Source organism: Mustela erminea, chromosome 4 (genome assembly GCF_009829155.1).
Source record: "Mustela erminea isolate mMusErm1 chromosome 4, mMusErm1.Pri, whole genome shotgun sequence".
NCBI classification, from domain to species: Eukaryota; Metazoa; Chordata; class Mammalia; order Carnivora; family Mustelidae; genus Mustela; species Mustela erminea.
In genome coordinates, this window is record NC_045617.1 from 138,486,702 (window position 1) to 138,505,645 (window position 18,944).

The 18,944-nt window shown below is 48.3% G+C and overlaps 1 long non-coding RNA gene across 1 annotated transcript in view; it reads right to left on the reverse strand.

Moving 5' to 3' along the window:
* The window catches only part of LOC116589176, a 146,941-nt gene that overhangs the window by 61,725 nt on the left and 66,272 nt on the right, over positions 1–18,944 (reverse strand). The window lies entirely within an intron of this gene.

The following is an 18,944-nucleotide window of genomic DNA, read 5'->3' on the forward strand; positions in this document are numbered from 1 at the left end:
CTCCATCCCAGGACCCTGGGATCATGACCTGAGCTGAAGACAGAGTCTTTAACCCACTGAGCCACGCAGGTGCCCCCAGTCTGACCCCTTCTTATTTCTCCAGACTCAACAATCTAACCAGTCCTTATGGGACACCACTCTGTCCCCACTACCGAGGAAAGCTAATGCCAGCTCATCTTCCAGAACTTGGCTTAAGGATGCCTCCAGAGAAAAGTCTTTCCTGAGACACTCCCAAGGCTGGTTTAGGCTTTTCTTCTAGGTGCCGCCTAGGTATCCTGTGGCACATACTAGACTGCATGGTAATGACCTCCTTGCTTGTCTGTAGCCCTCACAGCCTGTCAGCCACGTCAGAGCAGGCACGTAATACTATTTGTGAGGGGCACTTGGCTGGCTCTGTCAGTAGAACGTGCAACTCTTGGGCTCGGGGTCATGAGTTCGAGCCCCACGTTGGACGTAGAGATTACTTAAGGAAATTTTTTAAATCGATTAAAAATATTTGTGGAAGAAAGAAAGGAAAGAGGGGAAGGAAGGACAGGAGGAAGAGAGGGGCGGGGGAAGGAAGATAAAATCCTATAGAAGTCTCAAGTGTAAGACATCAACTAAAGAAAAAGTAAGAACCAGAAAGAATACTATCTTGCAAGCAAAGGTAGGAGGCTCTTCTCATCTTGAGAGAAATGCTCTAGGGAAATCAGTTTGGCTAATGATTCAAACTGGTTTCTTTGCTCCTTTCTGCGCCATGGACCTCTTTGGCAGTCTGCTGAAACCCAGGGGCCCCCTCTCAAAATAATACTGTCACATATCGAAAATGCAATATACATGATTACAAATAAAACTACTTATACCGAAGTAGCTATCAAAATATTAAAACATCACCCTACAGTCATATCTGCACTTCTCTATTAGGGCATTAAGCAGTGAGATCTAGAAAGTAGTCTGTAAACCATTGCAATTTCCCAGTAGGGAAGAAAGACAACAATACTTTGAGATGTCTGCTATAAGCATAATGGGGTATTAACATATCTATGGGGATATCTAATTACAACAAACACTGATACTGTGGTTGATTGCCTACCTTCATAATTGAAGGAAATGCTGAACTTCAGTTACAGATGGGTGTTTGCCCCATCAATATTCATAAATCCCTCAAGCAAGTACCCAAACTGGCAATGAGGTCGTCACTGACCTTTGCCAGAGCCATGTGAGGCAAGTGATGGGGCAAAAGCGAGGGGGGGTGGGGGGGAATTAAATGATGAATGAACTGAGAAGGGAGAAACACAGCCATGATTATAGGCTCTTCTTTCCAGATGTTGCTGTGGCCAAAAGAATGAAAAAAGGCTTGGAGGAGCTCACAGGCAGAGAAATGTCAAGGGGAAGGAGAAATAGAACATGCTATCTCCTTGCGACCCAGAAAGTCACATTAAGTGGCTTACTCACTGCTGGAAGTGGTCCCTGAGTCATGAACAAAGGACAGTGGATCGGGACAGGGAGTTATTCACACTATTTTGGGTAGTCTGGGGACATCAAGAGACCCACCCAGCCTCAGTGTCAGAGCTGCGGGAAAGAAGGGACAATGCCCCAGGATTTTCGGAAAAATGACTGGCCATCGTTGTTTGGAAGAGGAGGACAACCGGTTGCCTCTGGGGTCAGTCTGCAACTCCCACCCTCCAGGTCCTGCCGATCCTAGAAAGGACTACGGAAAAGCAGCCTTCTGGTCTACAGGGAAGACGGAGTCCCTCCCAGCCCCCTGCTTCCGTACAGCCCTCCCGGGGCAGGTGAGAGGTGGTCTCGGGGCAGTAAGAGTATTTCACAGCACATTTTTCTGGGTCAACACTGAACACCACTCATAGCAGTTGGAGAGACGTGAGGTATCAGATATTAAGAAAAGAATGTGTATATGGGAGCCAGACACAAAATCAGAACAGGCAGACCCAACGGTGACAAAACACTGACCGCAACTCAAATAAAAGTAGAGAACGCTCGCATTTCTTCATCACCAATTTCTTCTAACCGAAGTCCAAAAAAAAAAAAAAGCCTCCTAAGATCCGAGGACTGGGCTGCGGGATCATCCCTTGAGTTTGGGGAGACAGTGAACAGAAGGAAAGCCACGCAGATATGCAAAATACCCCCATTCAAATCCAAGCTTCGCTCTTCCTGCAACCCAGGGAAATTAAGTGGCAGGAGAACGGCCTTTGAGCCGCTTTTCTTCAGCGGGTCTGTCGGCGAGCTGACTGCATCCAGCCCAAGCCAGACCCAGATCAATCAGACTGAACGTCCACCGACACTCCAGCCAGAGCCTACGCGATTCTGCAGCAAGTGTCCTGGGCCTGTGCCCCCGACTCAGGCACTGCTGGGCACAACCCCGTAGGGATCACAGATGCCCTTTCCAGAAGTGACCTGCGTGAGCCTCCCCACTCCTCCCTGAGCTCTGCCAGCTGGCGGCCAGACTGCATTATCAGCCCACATTCCAATTTCCCAGGGAGAGGGAAAGGGGATTTATTCAAGGTCACCCAGCAGATGGAGGCCAAGCCTTGGGTAACACGAACCCCTAACCTTGAGTCTTTATCTTTCACTGCACTATTTAGCTCCACCTGTGGCTTCCAGTGAAATAGGAAAAAAGAAAAAAAAACAAAAAAAAAAAAACAAAAAAAACCCAGCTCTTTTCCAGCAGTGTTCAAGGTCATTCTTTGCAGGACCAACCTGGAGTTCTCAGAGGATCTCATAGAGGGGTTAAGAAAAAGAGATCCATTTCCCAAACCTAATCGCTCAGGCTTCTAACAGCCCCTCTCACAAGCTGCACAGAATAAACAAATTCTGGATTCCTGGAGACAGTGTGAATTTACTGAACGTGCTGTGCACATGGGAGAGTTACCTGCTTCTCGGGAATCTGAGACACCATCAAACCCCCAGCTTTAGGGTGACTTCGTATCTCAAGGATCAGGGGTCCAGCAAAGTGCAGGCATCCTTCAAAGATCCCTGGGGATCCTGGCCACTCCATTCTGAGATTCATGGCCTCCCTTCCAGCACTCTCTGCCCATTTGGTCGTTGGTGTCGTGTACGGAAACACACACAACGGAAGACCTCCCGCTCCAAAGGGCAGGTCTGTGTGCCTGGACACGGGGTGATGGGGCCAGTCTGCCATCCTCCCGCAATTTCGGGAGGATTTGGGTCAGGCATGGCACAGACGCTCGTTTCCAGAACAGAGGGGCCCCACTGAGCCAGCTGTGAACTCTGACTCACCTGCCTGCAGCTGCTCTCTCTGCGTGGCCCAGGGAGTAACTGTTTAATGAGGGCCAGAGAAACAAACAGGTTCTGTTTGACTCTCTCTGGGTACCAGCACAGCTGAGGGAGGGAGGCGAGGGCAGGAGGTGAGGGCAGGTGTCTGCACTTACCTCCAGGCTCCACCTTCCATTGTGTTCCCCCTCTGTCTGTTTCCTGTGCATTTCTGACAGCTGGCCGGAAGCCCTGGTGCCCAGATTCTGCACCCCCTGCTTTTCGGGGTCACCTGCAGACCCCTCAGAAGCGCTAACAACCACACAGCTTTCAAAGGCACCTCTCGCATCCATGAGCTTCCCTCTCGCCTGAAGCCAGTAACCCTGAGACCGCAGGAAACTGCCAGGGAAGTACGGTCAGGTCAAAGCCTCAAATGGCATTAAGAGGAAGAATGAAAGTGCTCCAGCTCCTCCCCAAACACGCAGATTGGGAAGCAAACTATTAGAGCGAGGGCAAGCTGTCATCACCCAGCCCAGCTCCACGCTGAGTGCCTTAGTATTTCCTTAGGACTTACCAGGTGCCCGAGAATCCCAGAGTCCAGGGGCCGAAGGGGACCCTGCTTCCCCAACCTGCTTTTGTGAGATAAAAGGATCACCTACCGACACCCACGAGAAGACGACCACATACGCATTATGGGATTCCCGCCGGAGGACAGACAGAGCTGGGAAGCTCCACGCCCCCACGAGGCCGCATTCTGTCCTTCCGGTCCTCGCCGAGGCCCGCCGGCCGCAGCCAAGGCCATCACCGTGGCCCGTATGCTCTGCAGTCACACACACAACATTGCCCCCAGTCCCGGACGCATGTCCCACTTCCCTGCTGCTTTAGGACCTATGGGTGTCTGCCCATCCCCCCGTGCACATTTACGGAACTTGTAAACTCCCTGCACACCTCACCCTTGCCTCCAGCTCCAGCCTGCTTCCTCAGCTTCCCATCTAGCCTGGTATCCTACCAGCCCAAGGAGCACCAAGGGTTTCCTCCTCCCCAGGGGCAGCGGCCCTAACACCTGAGAGTCCTCACCTCCCCCTGACCATACCTTCTGCGGATCCCGATCCTGCCCTTTCTGCTTAGAAACCTGCCCCCCTCCCCGTCTCGGCCTGTGGGTGTGGTGGGGGCTCCTGGGACCCTCGTCTCCTCCCTCCTTTGGCTCCAGGAATCTTACCCCATCCCCATTGCGTTTCCTGAGCACTCATGCCTTCCTCACCCTCCCGCAGGCTGGTCCACACCACCTGGCACCCCGAACCTCGGAGCCCTCAAATGTCAGCGGTCACCCTTGACCACGTTCAGTAACACCTTTTCTCGTTTCTCACTGCCTCTAACTCTCTGAAACGTTCCACAGTTTGTTAACAACCACGCCTGTCTCCACGGCCCAGCCGGTCCCCGTTGGGATCTGTGCGGTGCTCTGCCTTCCTGGTCTACTGCCCTGGGTGTTGCCCTTGTGTCTCCTTGTGGGATCTCTTTCCAAGGTGAGAGCGGGAGGGTAATCCATCCCCATCATAATCCTCATCCTTATACTTTTCTCATTATTTACGTGCTCTAAGGTCACCCATCAATCCTCATTGCTGAGAGAGCGAAGTACGAACTGGGGATAGCCTTGGAGGTCTTCCACGTGACCCTACCCCACCAACCTTACCCCCACGCTTCCTTCTGCTACAGCCCGGCTGCTGGCCTCCTCCCCCGGACACCACAGGTGCGAATGTGCCGACAAACTCCAAACCTCCGCCTCGACCACGTCCCTCCTACCGTCCCCCTCTCTGGCCAAATCCCACTCCTACTCCAAAATCTAGCAAAACATTCATCTGTCTCACTTGGATTGTTAATGTCCAGGAGACCAGGAATGCATCTCCCACTCTTGAATATGCCCTCAGCGCTTAGGGCAGACATTGAGAAGCCAAACATGGAACAGACACGGGATAAATTCATTTCATAGACCTAACCTAGGCATTCTTTTGTCTTGACTACCACAGCAACGCACCAAGAGGCATACTTTTTGTTCAAGTATCACTCGCTTTGCCAACATAAGTGATCCTAAAGTCTATAGTTGTGTATTTACAATTTTCATTTCCCTGGTGTAGGTTTAATAAGTCTGTGCTAGATAGACGTCTTTGTTTCCTCCTTCTCCGTGGCAGGGTGACAGTAAGGGCCACATTTGGCTATGTGGCCTAAACAGGATGGCTTACGCCATTGACATGCTTTATCTGAAATGGTGATAAGCAGACTTTTCCTTTTTCACAAAATGGAGCCCATTGTGGAAGCATCTAAATTTAAACACCCCATACCATTACCCCATGCTAGGTTTAAAGGTCAACACGGGAGTGGCTTTCTAGTAGAGAAAAGACCCACGTAAGGAAAAAAATTAGTGTCTTTCTCGTTCCCCTTTAATTGTCAGTAACTCCATAAATTTGTGTTAACTTTGTGCATTGATTAAACTCTCCCTCTACAAACCACATCTACTGTATCAAACATAACTCCTTGTCTCCCAGGGTGCATTTCCTTTCTTTTATAATAGAAACCCCAATTTTTAACTGGCTACTGGCCAGCCTGTTAGCTAGATAGGGCTGTGACTATGTTTGGCCAATATGATACAAGCAGAAATGTCATGTGCAGCTTCTGGAAAGTATCTTTTTTTTTTACTCTTTCTTTTTAAGATTTTATTCATTTATTTATCTGTTTGTTTTTAAAGATTTATGTGTTTCTTTGGCAGAGAAGGACACAGCAAAAGGGAATACAAGCAGGGGGAGTGGGAGAAGGAGAAGCAGGCTTCCTGCTGAGCAGGGAGCCCAATGTGGGGCTCTATCCCAGGACCCTGAGATCATGACCTGAGCAGAAGGCAGACGCTTAACCCACTGAGCCACCCGTGTGCCCCTTTTGGAAAGTATCTGAGACAAAAGAATGTTCCCTTCTTTCTTCCTTTGTCTTTCCTGATAAATACAAATGACTTAGACCCTCCAACCATGGGTCCATGTAGAAGAAGAAATAGAAGAAACCTGACCCTTAGCTTTACAGAGGAGACATGCCAGCTGTGTAACACCTGCCTCCAGAGTTCATTTTGTGAGAGAGAAATAACTCTCCATCCTATTTAAGTCACTGTTTTTTGTGGTTTTCTGTAATGGGCAGCTAGACCTAACCCACCTGGAAATAAAAACTTACGATTCAATTCATAACTTCCAGAAACTCCAAAACATGATCCTGCCCAACGTATACTACACAGCTTTGCCTCCAAAGTCCATGTATGATGCCGATTTCTTCCTTTGTGTATTAAATGGAACCGTGACTCATTTCAACTAAATAGGCCAAAATAAGTACTGCTCTCTTTTCCCATCTTCATTCCTTTGTGACTTTCTTTATCCACTAAGAGACAGGCTGAGGGGTGTCACAGAACATGCACAAAATGTGTGGTATGAGAAGTTTACATTGACTCTCATCTCTGCCTTTTATTAGCCATGTAACCCTGAGTAAATGACATCCTGTATTCAAAAAATGGGGTGAATAATTTCCATTTGAATCACCAAAATCCCCACTGGTTTTGCTGTGAGCATTAAGTGATATATTGGAGAGCGTGGCTGGCCTCTCACTTGTAGGAGGAACTTGATAAGTACTTGTGCAATCTGAAAAAAAGAAAAACCTCACAGAGCCTAAAACTCCCAAACAGTTGCCTTCCAATCAATAATTATGGACAATTTCCTTTTTTAAGCAGAGAGAAAAACTGTACCCCTCACCGCAGGTGTTAGGGTCCTCTGTACGAAGCTGTGTACTGAGACTACTGGCCTTGTAACTTTACGGCTCTGAAATCCAGCTTCTCCAGAACCAAGGAAAGAGTACAGGAAGTTCAAAATAAGATCCGTCGATTGGTCCATGTGAAAGGGTACAGTTGATCATCCACAAAGATGGCGGCCAACCATCCTCTCAGTTCCATATGCCCATGTGTGCACCACTCCTCCTGGCAGGAGAAGGACTCTTGCAACTTGCTTTGACCAGTAGAATGCAAGCAGAGTGGTATTTTGTGAATTCCAGGCCTGGGCCTTAAGAGACCTTGCTGCGTCTTTTTGCTCCCTTGGAAGCCAACCACCAAGGTAAGAAGCTTAAGCTAGCTTCTGTGGAGGAGAACCCAGGCTTCCCAACTGGCAGCCAGCACTACATACTCAGATAACCATCCTCCCGACTGTCCTGGCCCCAGCCAGCTCCCAGACAGGTACACCACCTGGCCCCAGCTAATGTAAGAAGAAGCAGAACTGGCTAGCTGACCCACAGAACTGTGAAAATTTTTTAAAAAATAAATTATTGTTGTTTTGAGTCACTAAGGTTTGGGATCATTTGTTACACAGCAATAAGTCACTGGTACAAAAGGTGAGCGTTGGGGCGTCTGGGTGGCTCAGTGAGTTAAAGCCTCTGCCTTCAGCTCAGGTCATGATCCTGGCGGTCCTGGGATCGAGCCCCACATAGGGCTCTCTGCTCAGCAGGGAGCCTGCTTCCTCCTATCTCTCTCTGCCTGCTCCTCTGCCTACTTGTGACCTGTCTGTCAAATAAATAAATAAAATCTATAAAAAATAAAAGGTGAGCATTAACCCCATGACTCTTAGGAGACGGGAGCCACAACCTCAGTGCCTCCTGCCCATAACCCCCCCCAAGCCTATGACATCAAGCAGCATAGATCCCTACCTGTCATTTCAGCTGCCCCATCTGGAAGGCACTTACTTGTCCCCACCAACCCATGCTGTTTGCGGTAACTGTTTCAGTACGCCCTTTGAGTTCACTTTTATTCCTCTTCTCTGACTTTTGTGTCTTACTATTAAAATAAGAAAGACACAAAGGGAAGAAGTACAAAGATAATCCAGCTAAGGCGTTTGCGTGAGATTCTGCCCACCAGTTGGCTCTGCTAATTTGCTATACTTAAATCCCCATTTCTGTAAATGATTTTCCTGTTACTAAACTCTACAGTACTAATAATAGTACATTTATTACATTTATTGCATTCTTACTATGTGTAAGGCACTGTACCAAGCATTTCACAAGTATTATGTCTTTTAATTTTTAACAACTCTATTAGGCAGATGCTACTAATTTATTTATCAAATAGGAATCAACCAGGCACTGTTTCAGGTACAGGGGACACAGAAATAAGCAACAGAGACAAAAACCCTCCCTTCATGAAACTTGCACTCCAGAGTTGAAGAAAGGCTATAAGTGCATAGTACATAGGAGAGTGAAAAATGCAAACTCTGGGGCGGGGGGGGGTGGGGAACAATAATGCAGAACAAAGGCCTTACTGATCAGGAGACATCTGAGCAGGAAATGAGGGTATTAGCCCTAGGTATGGCTATGTGGGAAGAACATTTCAGGCACGTCCAATTCCTTGAGCCAGAAACCTACTTCTTGTGCTGGAAGGATAACAAAGCAATCGTAATGCCAGGATCAAGAGGAGAGTATTTAAAGGTGAGAAGAGAGAAGTCATGAGAAGCCAAACCAAGGAGAGTCTTCTAGATCATGACGAGGGCTTTGGCTTTATTCTCAATGAGCTGGGAAAGCATGAGAGAGTTCTGAGCTCATCTTTTCAAAGACTCACTCTGTCTACTATAAATAGGCCAGAGAAGGAGGGACTGGTTAGGAGACTCAGGTAATAATCCAATGGAATATGATGGTGGCAGCAGAGGGAGTGGTGAGAAGCAACAAGCTTCCGGAAATATTTGGAAGGCAGAGAGCTTGATTACTGTTAGCATTATTCTGTCCATTTTACAAATGGAAACGAAGGGCAGAGTAACTTGCCCGAGATGGTGACAGTTAATGAAACAGAGCCAGAACACAGATCAGGACTGACTGGACTTGAGAACTCATCCCGTTCTCCACACTGTCCTGCTGTCCCACGTGGGAAGCTTCTTTGCTTCATCAGTCAGGAATCCCCAACCCGTCCAACCGCCCCTTCTCTACCATGCCCCATCTACACAGACAACAGAAAGAGGTGGGAATGCAAACTGGTAGAACCACTATGGAAAACCACATGGAGTTTCCTCCAAAAATAAAAAATAGAAACGATCCAGCAATTCCACGGCTAGGCATTTACCCAAAGGATACAAAAATACTAATTCTAAGGGGAACATGCACTCCGATGTTTGTAGCAACATTATCTACCAGCCAAATTGTGGAAGCAGCCCAAGTGTCCATCGACTGATGAATGGATAAAGAAGAAATAGTGTCTAGATATACACATGCACACACACAATGGAATATTATTCGCCCATAAGAAAGAAGGAAATCTTGCCATTTGCAATGACAGGGAATGGACCCAAAGGGTATAATGCCAGGTAAAATAAGTCAGTCATAGAGAAACAAATACATAGGATTTCACACATATGTGGAATTTAAGAAACCAAACAAATGAGCAAAGGGACAAAAAGAGAGAGAGAGAGAGAGGCAAATCATGAAACGGACTCTTAGCTATAGAGAACAAACTGACGGTCAGCAGAGGGGAGTGGGTAGGGGGGTGGGCTAAATAGGAGACGGGGATCAAGGAGGGCACTTGTGATGAGCACTGGGTGATGGAGGGAAGAGCTGAATCACTATTTTGTACACCTGAGACTAATATTACACTGTTTGTTAGCTGAAATTAAATAAAAACTTAAAAAAAATAAAAAAGCCAAGCCCCAACTCAGCAGCTTTGCCCTTATGTATTGAATAATCCCTCCCCCCCTTACGTGGTATTAGACCTGAAGCCACACCCTTGGACGTGGACGTGTTTTGGCCTCGGGCTCCGCAGGCTTTACCAACTCCCTTGGATTGCCTATAATCTGGGTGAATGGCTTTTCTCTCTTGAGGAAATTGCAAACGATCCCTGATAATGATTACCTAAAGAGATCAGAATCACAGGGTCAAAAGACAGCCATTAGAGACGACTTACAAAACAGCGTAGCTTTACGTGTAAAAATAATCACATCCCAATCCGCCACTTGGTAAAACAAAGTTCGATGCCAGGACCGAGGTCTTGCGTTAATGATTTCCATGAACTGAAGAGCTCGGATTCTCTTACTCTCCTTGGAATTTTCTTACTCATGAACTTTGACAGTGTGACATGGTGATGATCCAAATGTCGGGGGAGGGGGATGCTTTCCAGAAGACACGTGAGTGTACAAAGGGCTTTACAGAAAGAACAGTCAGGGATCAGATGGTCACGACCTTCCTACACACACTTTTGATTTTGTTTTCTTTTGTTCTTAGTCGTTGACAATCTTGGTGAAATTCTGTATCATAAATTACGTTTAAGAAGAAGACGTCCCTTCCCTCCTTTTAAATTTCCTATCGTCAAAGTTGAAAACAAAAAGGCCTTCTCTGAACCCCAGTCTCTCTCTCTCTGTCTCTCTGTCTCCTCTCTTTCCAAAGAAGAGGACTCCAAGATTTTCAGCTGCTAAAGCCTCAGAGACCCCCAGAGGTTCAACTGTTAAGAACACCAATTTCCGACCCAGGACTCACCCGCCAAGAGAGTGAAGGATAACTGACATCACAATTTATTGCCCCAAAAACAACCTTCTCAACTCAAAGCCAAACCATAATTATTGGTGAGAAAGACACTGCCTGTTAACCAGCTGTGAAAGACTGATTTACAATGCATTCTCCCTCACAGTAGAAGGCCTCTTGGCAGTCACAAATACAGGTTTTGTGTATTCAGAACAAAGCTCAGAGGAGCAGAAGAGAGCAAAAAAGGATATTCTGCATGGGGAGTGTGCCCTTTTCCACCACATTTATTCCATAAAGTCACAGCACTAAGAGCCCTTGGAAAGTGCCCCATTAGGAAAACAAACTTGCACCAGTATAGGGACAAAGACGGAGCACTCTCTTTTTCCCTTTCTCTCTCTCTCTCTCTTTTTTTTTTTTCTTTTAAGTAGATTCATATCCATTGAAATCTGCCGCTCGGTATTTATGGCTTACGGGAACATAGCTCTTCACAAATGAGGAAAATGCTAATACAATTTTAAGTTACAGAACAACACGACCTAACCTCGCCAGAGATAGACGATTTAAAATAGTATTAAATTCTTGTATCTAAGAGGGCTGTCAAGCATTAAAGCTAAAACAACACTCTCAGATAAGCGGGCGTCAGAGAGAACACTTCCCTGGTGCTACCAGGAGAGAGGCTAGTTGAAGTTGAGGGGGTTTGGGAAATGAAACAAGTGTGTGAGAAAGAAAAGGAGTCTAGAGGAAGGACAAAGTCACCCAGGAGCAGGTCTGTGGAGGAACTGCCTAGAAAGAAGGCCTGCCCGGTGGTGGGACCCTTCCTTCCTGGCTTCCCACGCCAGGTACCATAATCTCAGGGGGATCAGAAAGTTCCTGAACCTTTCTCCCCCACCCCCCGCCCAAATCTGGAGAGCGTCTTACAAGTTTACCTCCATTTTTCCCGAACAAAGCTGTCCACCGCCACCCCTCTCCCCCACCGAGACATACTTTGGTCATTTCCCTCCTAACAGACCTGGTCCGCAACAGGATTAATCTTTGGAAATGCCCTCCAGGGAGCCAGGGAATGGGTCCCTTTTAGGATTACTGGGACACAGCTCTACGTCAAGACAGAAATGAGTGCGGATATACTTTTCCTCACAGAAAACGTCTTCACAGAGTTTCCACCGAGTGGAAACATCTGGAATTCAGAACAAAATGGGAGCCAGGGTTCAAATCCAGTGTGTCATCGAGCACGTAACTCAGACACTGAGTCTCATCTATTAAACGGAGTTGGAGTAACTGTGTTAAGGACTTGCTGTGGATATGGCTTGAGGTGATTCATCGAAAGGGCCAGCACATGGATGACCGGCTGACCAGTCGACGGTCAACACGTGGGGCTGTGCCGTGGCCCCTGAGGTAACCACCTTATACCTGAACTCAGGACCCTGGGGTTAAACAGGGCTAAGGATTCGTTAGCTCCGGACTGAGAGTGAGAAGGAAAAAAATGCCGCAGGAAAAGAGTAGATCGTCGTCTGTCAAAAGACCCAAAATTATGGGGGAAGGGGGTGCCAAAAACCAACAGCCATCGGCACACCAACCACCAGCCTTAGATCTTTGGGGGGGTTGCCAGATAAGGCGCAGGATGTGTGGTTACCTTTGAATTGCAAGTAAACAAGGAATAATTCTTTTAGTGTAAGTACATCCCAAATACTGCATGGGCAAACTTGTCCTAAACTTCATCTGCTGTTTATTTCAAATTCTAACACAGCCCTTGTTCTGGGGCAGGATGTGACTAGAGGGATGGGGGGAGTCAAATGCAGCAAAGGTAAGAGGAAGAACAGAGCCAGGTTTGGGAGGAAGGCAGGGAGAGGGGTTGGAAAATGGTCAAGGAAAAGCCACTGCGAGCAGGCCAGGAGGAAGAACAGCCAGACAGAAGGAAAGCAGAACACAGACGCAGAGAATTCCTCAGCTAGTTTGGAAAGACCACCGGCACACAGCGTATGTCATGGATGGCTTGCTTCTCATTTAATGCAGGCGGAACTCATGGCCTGCCACCAGGTGCCAGGGGAAAGTCTGACTCCTTCTAGTCCTTTCCAGCACACAGGGAGTTAAGAACCAAGGTTTTATCAGCATTGCAGGACCACTAAGCCTCTCAGGGAACCGGGACACCCGCTCAGGTTCCACGGGAGCCTGGGCTGTCTGTACTCACATGATTGCTTTTCTCCAGACACCTTATTGCATTTACCATAATTACTATGTCTCTCCCCACCCGGGGAAATAAGTCCCCCCACACCTCGTCGGGTCTTAGCCTGGTCCTCCCATCACCCAAGACATAAATCACACGTGCAAGTTGTCAGAAGCCAGTACTGCGGACTAAGCCCAGGGGAGGCAAAGACAATGACATTGGCTCCATAACGCCTTCCCCTGGGCGTCCATGGTCACGGGCTGCATGGACACAGAGAAGAAGACCTTGAAACCTTCCATGGGCCAAGTGCAAGAGAATACAAGATAGATAAAGTAGGTTGGAGAAAACAGAGCTTTCAGGTCCTTTAGGCCACAGGGAATGTTTTGCTCTTTGTGACACATAAAGGAAGCTGGACCCAGGACCCGGACAAGACAAAGAAATCCAGGGCCCCGGCAGCAAGCAAAACAGTGGTTCGGTAAGCTGTGAAGAAAGCCCAGCTCTTGAATTTCCTCCTTCCTGCTGTGGGAAACGCATAGCTGATGAAACCCTGGCCATCACCGGGACCCACACACATCACGGAGCGGAAGACCCAAGTTCGAGGGTCGAAGGAGGAAGGTAGGGGAGGAAATTGCCAGGTCAAAGCCACCGCCTGAGGAAGTCTGATTACTCGGCACGTTTAAAGCATTATTGTCTAGTCTGGAAGTAGTAGATACAGAATGAAAGGGGGGTGGGGAGTGTCCAGAGAGATGTAGAAAAAGAAGGGGCTGTAAACTTGAGCATTTCCCCCTGGAGTTTTACTGAACCTTCGGCAACACTCCCAGGGTCCCTGTTAAGAGAGGGCAGGCGGGTAAGGAGTCAGCCAGCCAAACACAAAAGGAGAGGAGTATGGAGTGGAGGTTAATTGTGGCCGTCAGAGACGAGTGGTTACATGGGGAGATTGGTTTAAAATTAACGAGGCGTTGGTTGCATTTTATAGGTCTTCCTAGGTAGGGAGATCATAAGCCAAAGGGGCAGAGGGCAAGGGCTCCTCGGGAACTTTTCCTGACCAACCCCTTCAGGCCAAATACAGCGGGGGCGCTCGGCCAGAGGAGCACAAATTCACATGGGTGCCAAAAGAAGGGTCCCAATCCCGTGTGCCTGGGCCGGGACAGGGTACAGGAGCCCTGGGGGAAGGAGAGACCGTGAGGCCCTGAGGATCTCCACGCTGGAAACTTGAGACTGAACCCCTTGCTCTGGCCTGAGATCACACTCAAGAAGGAGAATCTCCAAACCCACCATGTTTGAGCTTTTTCATCTTACTCCCGCCACTGTCAGACTTAGAGTACGATCAGGGAGGGGGCGTGCCAGTAATTAGTGTGCCGATAATGGACCCTTCTCGACTAGCTTGGGCTGGGGGTGTGGATACACTAGCCTCTTGGTGTCTCTATCAGGATGAACCTGAATTGAATGGGGTCAAAGTTACCCCCTCTAGGAAGGCTCCCTTAATGCCCCAGGCAGAGAGAATTGCTTCCTCCTTTGTGCATATATTCCAGCTTCCACGGTTTCATTCTCCTAATTTCTACTGTTTACTACTGTTGGACTCAGGAGTAAGAATTTTGCCTCATTTTTCTTGATCCCCAGCACAAAGCACAATGAAAGCTTAGTGAAACTGTCCGCAGATAAAGAAATGGAAACACAGAGTGATTTTCTAACTATGGCAGCTAACCAGAGATGACAATGCACCAGAAAAAGAGGGAAGACCCAGGGGAGAAGGAAAAAGAGAGAGAGAGAGAGAGAGAGAAATACACATGTCCTAAAGCCGCAAGCTCAGAAGGAAAGAGGGTCACGGTTAATGGGTAAGACATCCAGAAACGTACCAGCTGAACAAGGAGCATGAGACTTCAAACCCTGGACAGGGCTATAAGGAAAGAGAAGAAATCAAAATAAAAAGACAGAAGTGTTTATCTCTTGTGGAGTCGAAGTTTCCCAACACCAGGGTCTAGAGACTCAGAGCAGCCTGTCGGGGACCAGAAATCACGCAAGTGGTCGCCATCTCAGCCAGCCCCCAGCTGCCTCGGCCCCCACACCCAGAATGTTCAAAATTGTAAATAACGGTTGACCCGTTGATTTCTCATCAAGTCCACATTGGGAGGAAACCAAGTGGATGGTGATTGTGGACCCAAAGTCAACCAGCTCTCCCTTCTCCTCGCTCAGTAGAAGAACCTGAGGGACGATCAGGTAATACCAAAGGCAGGAGAACAGAAAGGGAATTGCTGAACAAGGTGTCAGGGTTCAAAGCAATGGCCCAATTCCCAGCTGCCTCCTGGTTGGCGCTTCCTTCCCCGTTAGGGCTGCCTTGGAAATTTCAAGCACAGACCCAGGGGCCAAAAGACCTTTTCCTCTTTCCTCAAGTGTCATTTCACCCACATAAGAATATACCCATTTTACACCTCTAAGGTCAGAAAAGGATGTCTCGTATTTCTTCTGTAAGTTTCCCTGACTCCTAATAAGGTCTAGGATCCCCTTGGCTATTCCACGCCACACGGCAGGGCACCGGGAGTCCCAGGGAGGACAAGTCACTCAGGGCTGTTACTGAAAGGCAGCAGGAATTACATGGAGGACGGCCGAGGGCCACGTGCAGGGCTCAGCTCTGTGAGCAACAGGGAGCCATTAAGGAGAATCCGGGAAGGAATCGTGAGGCCCTCATTACAGAGGGATGACTCCACAGAGGGCAGATGTGAGGATGACAAGTCTGGAGGCCACTGTAATAGGACAGGTATGGGCTGGTGAGAGCCGGAGCAGGGCCCTACAGTAGGCAGAAGGAGGGAATGTAGGGAGGGCCAGTGTGCCAGGCACCGTAGGGAGTATGAAGGCAGATGGCAAAGCCAGTCCCTTGGGGCTCCGGGAGGGGCCAGACCGGGAGTTGCCGTGTGGATACCAACACGTCCCTGAGAAGGTTGGCTCCTCTTGGAAGCTAGACTCGCCTTGTGGGTAGAGGTGGCCTTTTCTTCCTAAGGAAATGAATGCCCCCCTTGTCCACCGCGTTGGGCCACAGACAGAAAAGGAGTGGGCTTTGGACTTGGGGACAGTACCAGAGGGAACTTTCTGTTTCCAGGCTGCACTGGTTGCTACATCTTTTGAAAGGTGTAGCACCATTACTGTCTTGGCCCCACCATTGTTTTAAAAAGGCAAGGTAGATTGTTTTCAAGCTGCTGTGGTGGAGGAGGGAGCCTGCAGTACAGAGTCAAGCCTGACTCTCCATGTGGCAAAGGCCCCTGGAGATTCATGGCTCATGGGTGAGTGAGGGGTCAGCACTTGAACCATCACTAGGAGGAGCTTGACTAGATACCAAGAGTTGGGGGCGGGGGTCTCACTCAACTGGGCTCAGCAGGCCAAGGTCAAGGTCTGGCCAAGAAGAGGGTTCAAAGAAGCCTGACCAAAGTTTACTCAAGGAGGGAGTCCTTGTCAAACGGGAGGACCGTCTCTGCAGCATGGGGCAGAGGGCCCAGAGAAGGGGCCAAGGGGTGCTCCCAGATACCAGGGGTACCAGGGGGCAGCCTGGGAGAGATATGTGGGAATCTGCTGGGAACCAGACATGGAGCCTCCAAGGCCCGGGAGCACCCATGGCCGGGGTGAAAGGAAAACAGTGACCGTGTGCCCGGGGATATTCTGTACAAAGAGGGGGCACAGAGCATGGCTGCGAAACCTACGAGGTCAGTTCACATATCAGATCTAAACCGCGGGATCCCACCGGGATGAATGTGGGGGACAAAATGGCATTCATTGCAGATTTCCAGACACTATAAGGCGCACCCTTAAAAAAACATCGGGAGCTCCTGGGTGGCTCATTCGGTGAAGCATCCGACTTTCCATTTCAGCTCAGGTGATGATCTGACGTTTCAGAGATCGAGCCCCACGTCTGGGTCTGGGCTGAGCTTGGAGCCTGCTTGAGATTCTCTCCCTCCCTCTCTCTCTGCCCCTCACCGCCATGCACTCACGTGCACTCACTCTCTCTCTCTCTCAAATAAATAAATATTTTTTAAAAATAAACACTGAATTTCTCCCTTCTGATATAAAGGAGCTCTCAGAGTGATGGTGATGTGAACATTACCAGAAATGTGTCCTTCCTTTACCCTCTAAACTGGCCTTCGGGCTCCTGCAGATTTTATCTGTATCAGTGTCCCACCTTCTAGGGACTGACTCTACTAGCACAGATTAGTCATGGGTTTTTGTTTGTGAGGGTGGGAAAGAGCAAAGCTAACCTGAATTCAGAGAATTGCTTCTAACTGGGGACCCAGCAGATTCCTTTGTCCACCCAGACCCCTGAGATCAACTAACAGTCCTTGCCTGTGTGATTCTTCCAAATTTCTGCCAGAGAAAGCCAGAACTACGAGCATAGAGCTGGGCTTGATTCAAGGCAGCGTGTTAAAATCCTCCCCCCCCGCCGCGACCCGCTTTCTCTTGCCTTTATTATATGTGATCAAGTGAGTTTGAATGAAACTGTCTCCAAGTCCTCATTTTTATTTCATCCTGACAATATTATTTTTATCAAGCTCATATTTCAAGTAGCTTTATTCTGCTCTGACTTTCCCGAACCAGGGGAAATTATCTTGTTCCTTCCCTTGGGTTTGAAAGAAAACCTTTCCATAGCGAATGTTTATCAGCAGCGCAATTTCTTCTGCAAGAAATTGAAACCTCCTTGACATGGAAAGGTAAAGGGATGATAGACAGACCACCAAGAAAAGCTTCGGGGAAGAGGAAATCCAGCTTCCAGAAGCTTTGCCTTCTATGTGCCTTCCTCGGGCAAGTCACACTCAGGGAGTCAAGAGTGGTTTCAAAAGATGTAGCAACCAGTGCAGCCTGGAAACTGACCAATCCGGACAGAGCAAGGTCCCCAGCTGGATTCATGGGGAGCAGACTTTAACCCTTGCCCTTCTGGATCCTGGAAAGATCTCGGGGGAAAAGACAGCAAGGGAGTGTATTACTCAAGATTCTCCAGAATCACAGAAGTAGTAGTATATATATACACAGGCATATATGTGTACATATGTACTATGTATACCTTGTACTGGGCACTGCGGCACATGTGAATACATATACACAGAGAGAGACAGGAAGAGAGAGAGCTGGCTGCAGACAGACACAGAGATTGAGATTTTAAGGAATTGGCTCCGGCAATTACCCTGGTTGACAAGGTCAAAATCTGTAGGACAGGCCAGCAAGCAGGAGTTGATGCTGATGTCGCAAGCAGAAGTTCTTCTCTGGAAAAACCTGTTTTCACACTTCAGGCTTTCAACTGATTGGACAAAGCCCACCCACATGATCCAGGGGAATCTCCTGTCCTCACAGCCAACTGACAATGAGTGTTAGCCACATCCACAAAACACCTCATGGCGACACCCAGAAGAGCGTTTGAATAATCGGTTACTAATGATAACCATGGCAGCAGGATGAGTCCACTCAGGGGATCTGAGACAGATGTTATCCACTGCGCCACTCAGGAGTATTTTAGTATTTTATTGTATTTTATTTTATTTTAAAGATTTTACTTATTTGTTTGAGAGAGAGAGACAGAAGAGTGAGCATAAGCAGGGGGAGCAGCAGACAGAGGCAGAGGGAGAAGCAGGCTCTCCGCTGAGCAGGGAGCCGATGCGGGACTCGATCCCAGGACCCCAGGACCACGAAGACAGATGCTAAACTGAGCTACCCAGTCGCCCAGGAATATTTTAATATTTTAAATAGTGGCCCTGGTGTCCTCCTGCAGTGGGGACAGAAACAGCATAACCCAAGAAGGAGCAGTTTCTAGGAGGATCTGCTCTGCGGAGACTAGGAGGGAACGTCAAAACGGGTTTGATTTTCATGACAAAATTATGCCCCTCAAATTCTGTACCCACTTCTACGTCATTTGGGGGAACTGCCGCCATCGCCCTAAGAACAAAAGCAAATCTGCTGCTATTACCACAGCAATAAGGGCTCTTCTTTATCGAGAACCTACTAAACAATATGCTACGAAATCTTCAGTAACATTTAAAAGCTAAGAGTTAGTACACCCTTTACACAGATGAAAAGACTGAGGCCTCCAAGCATCAAG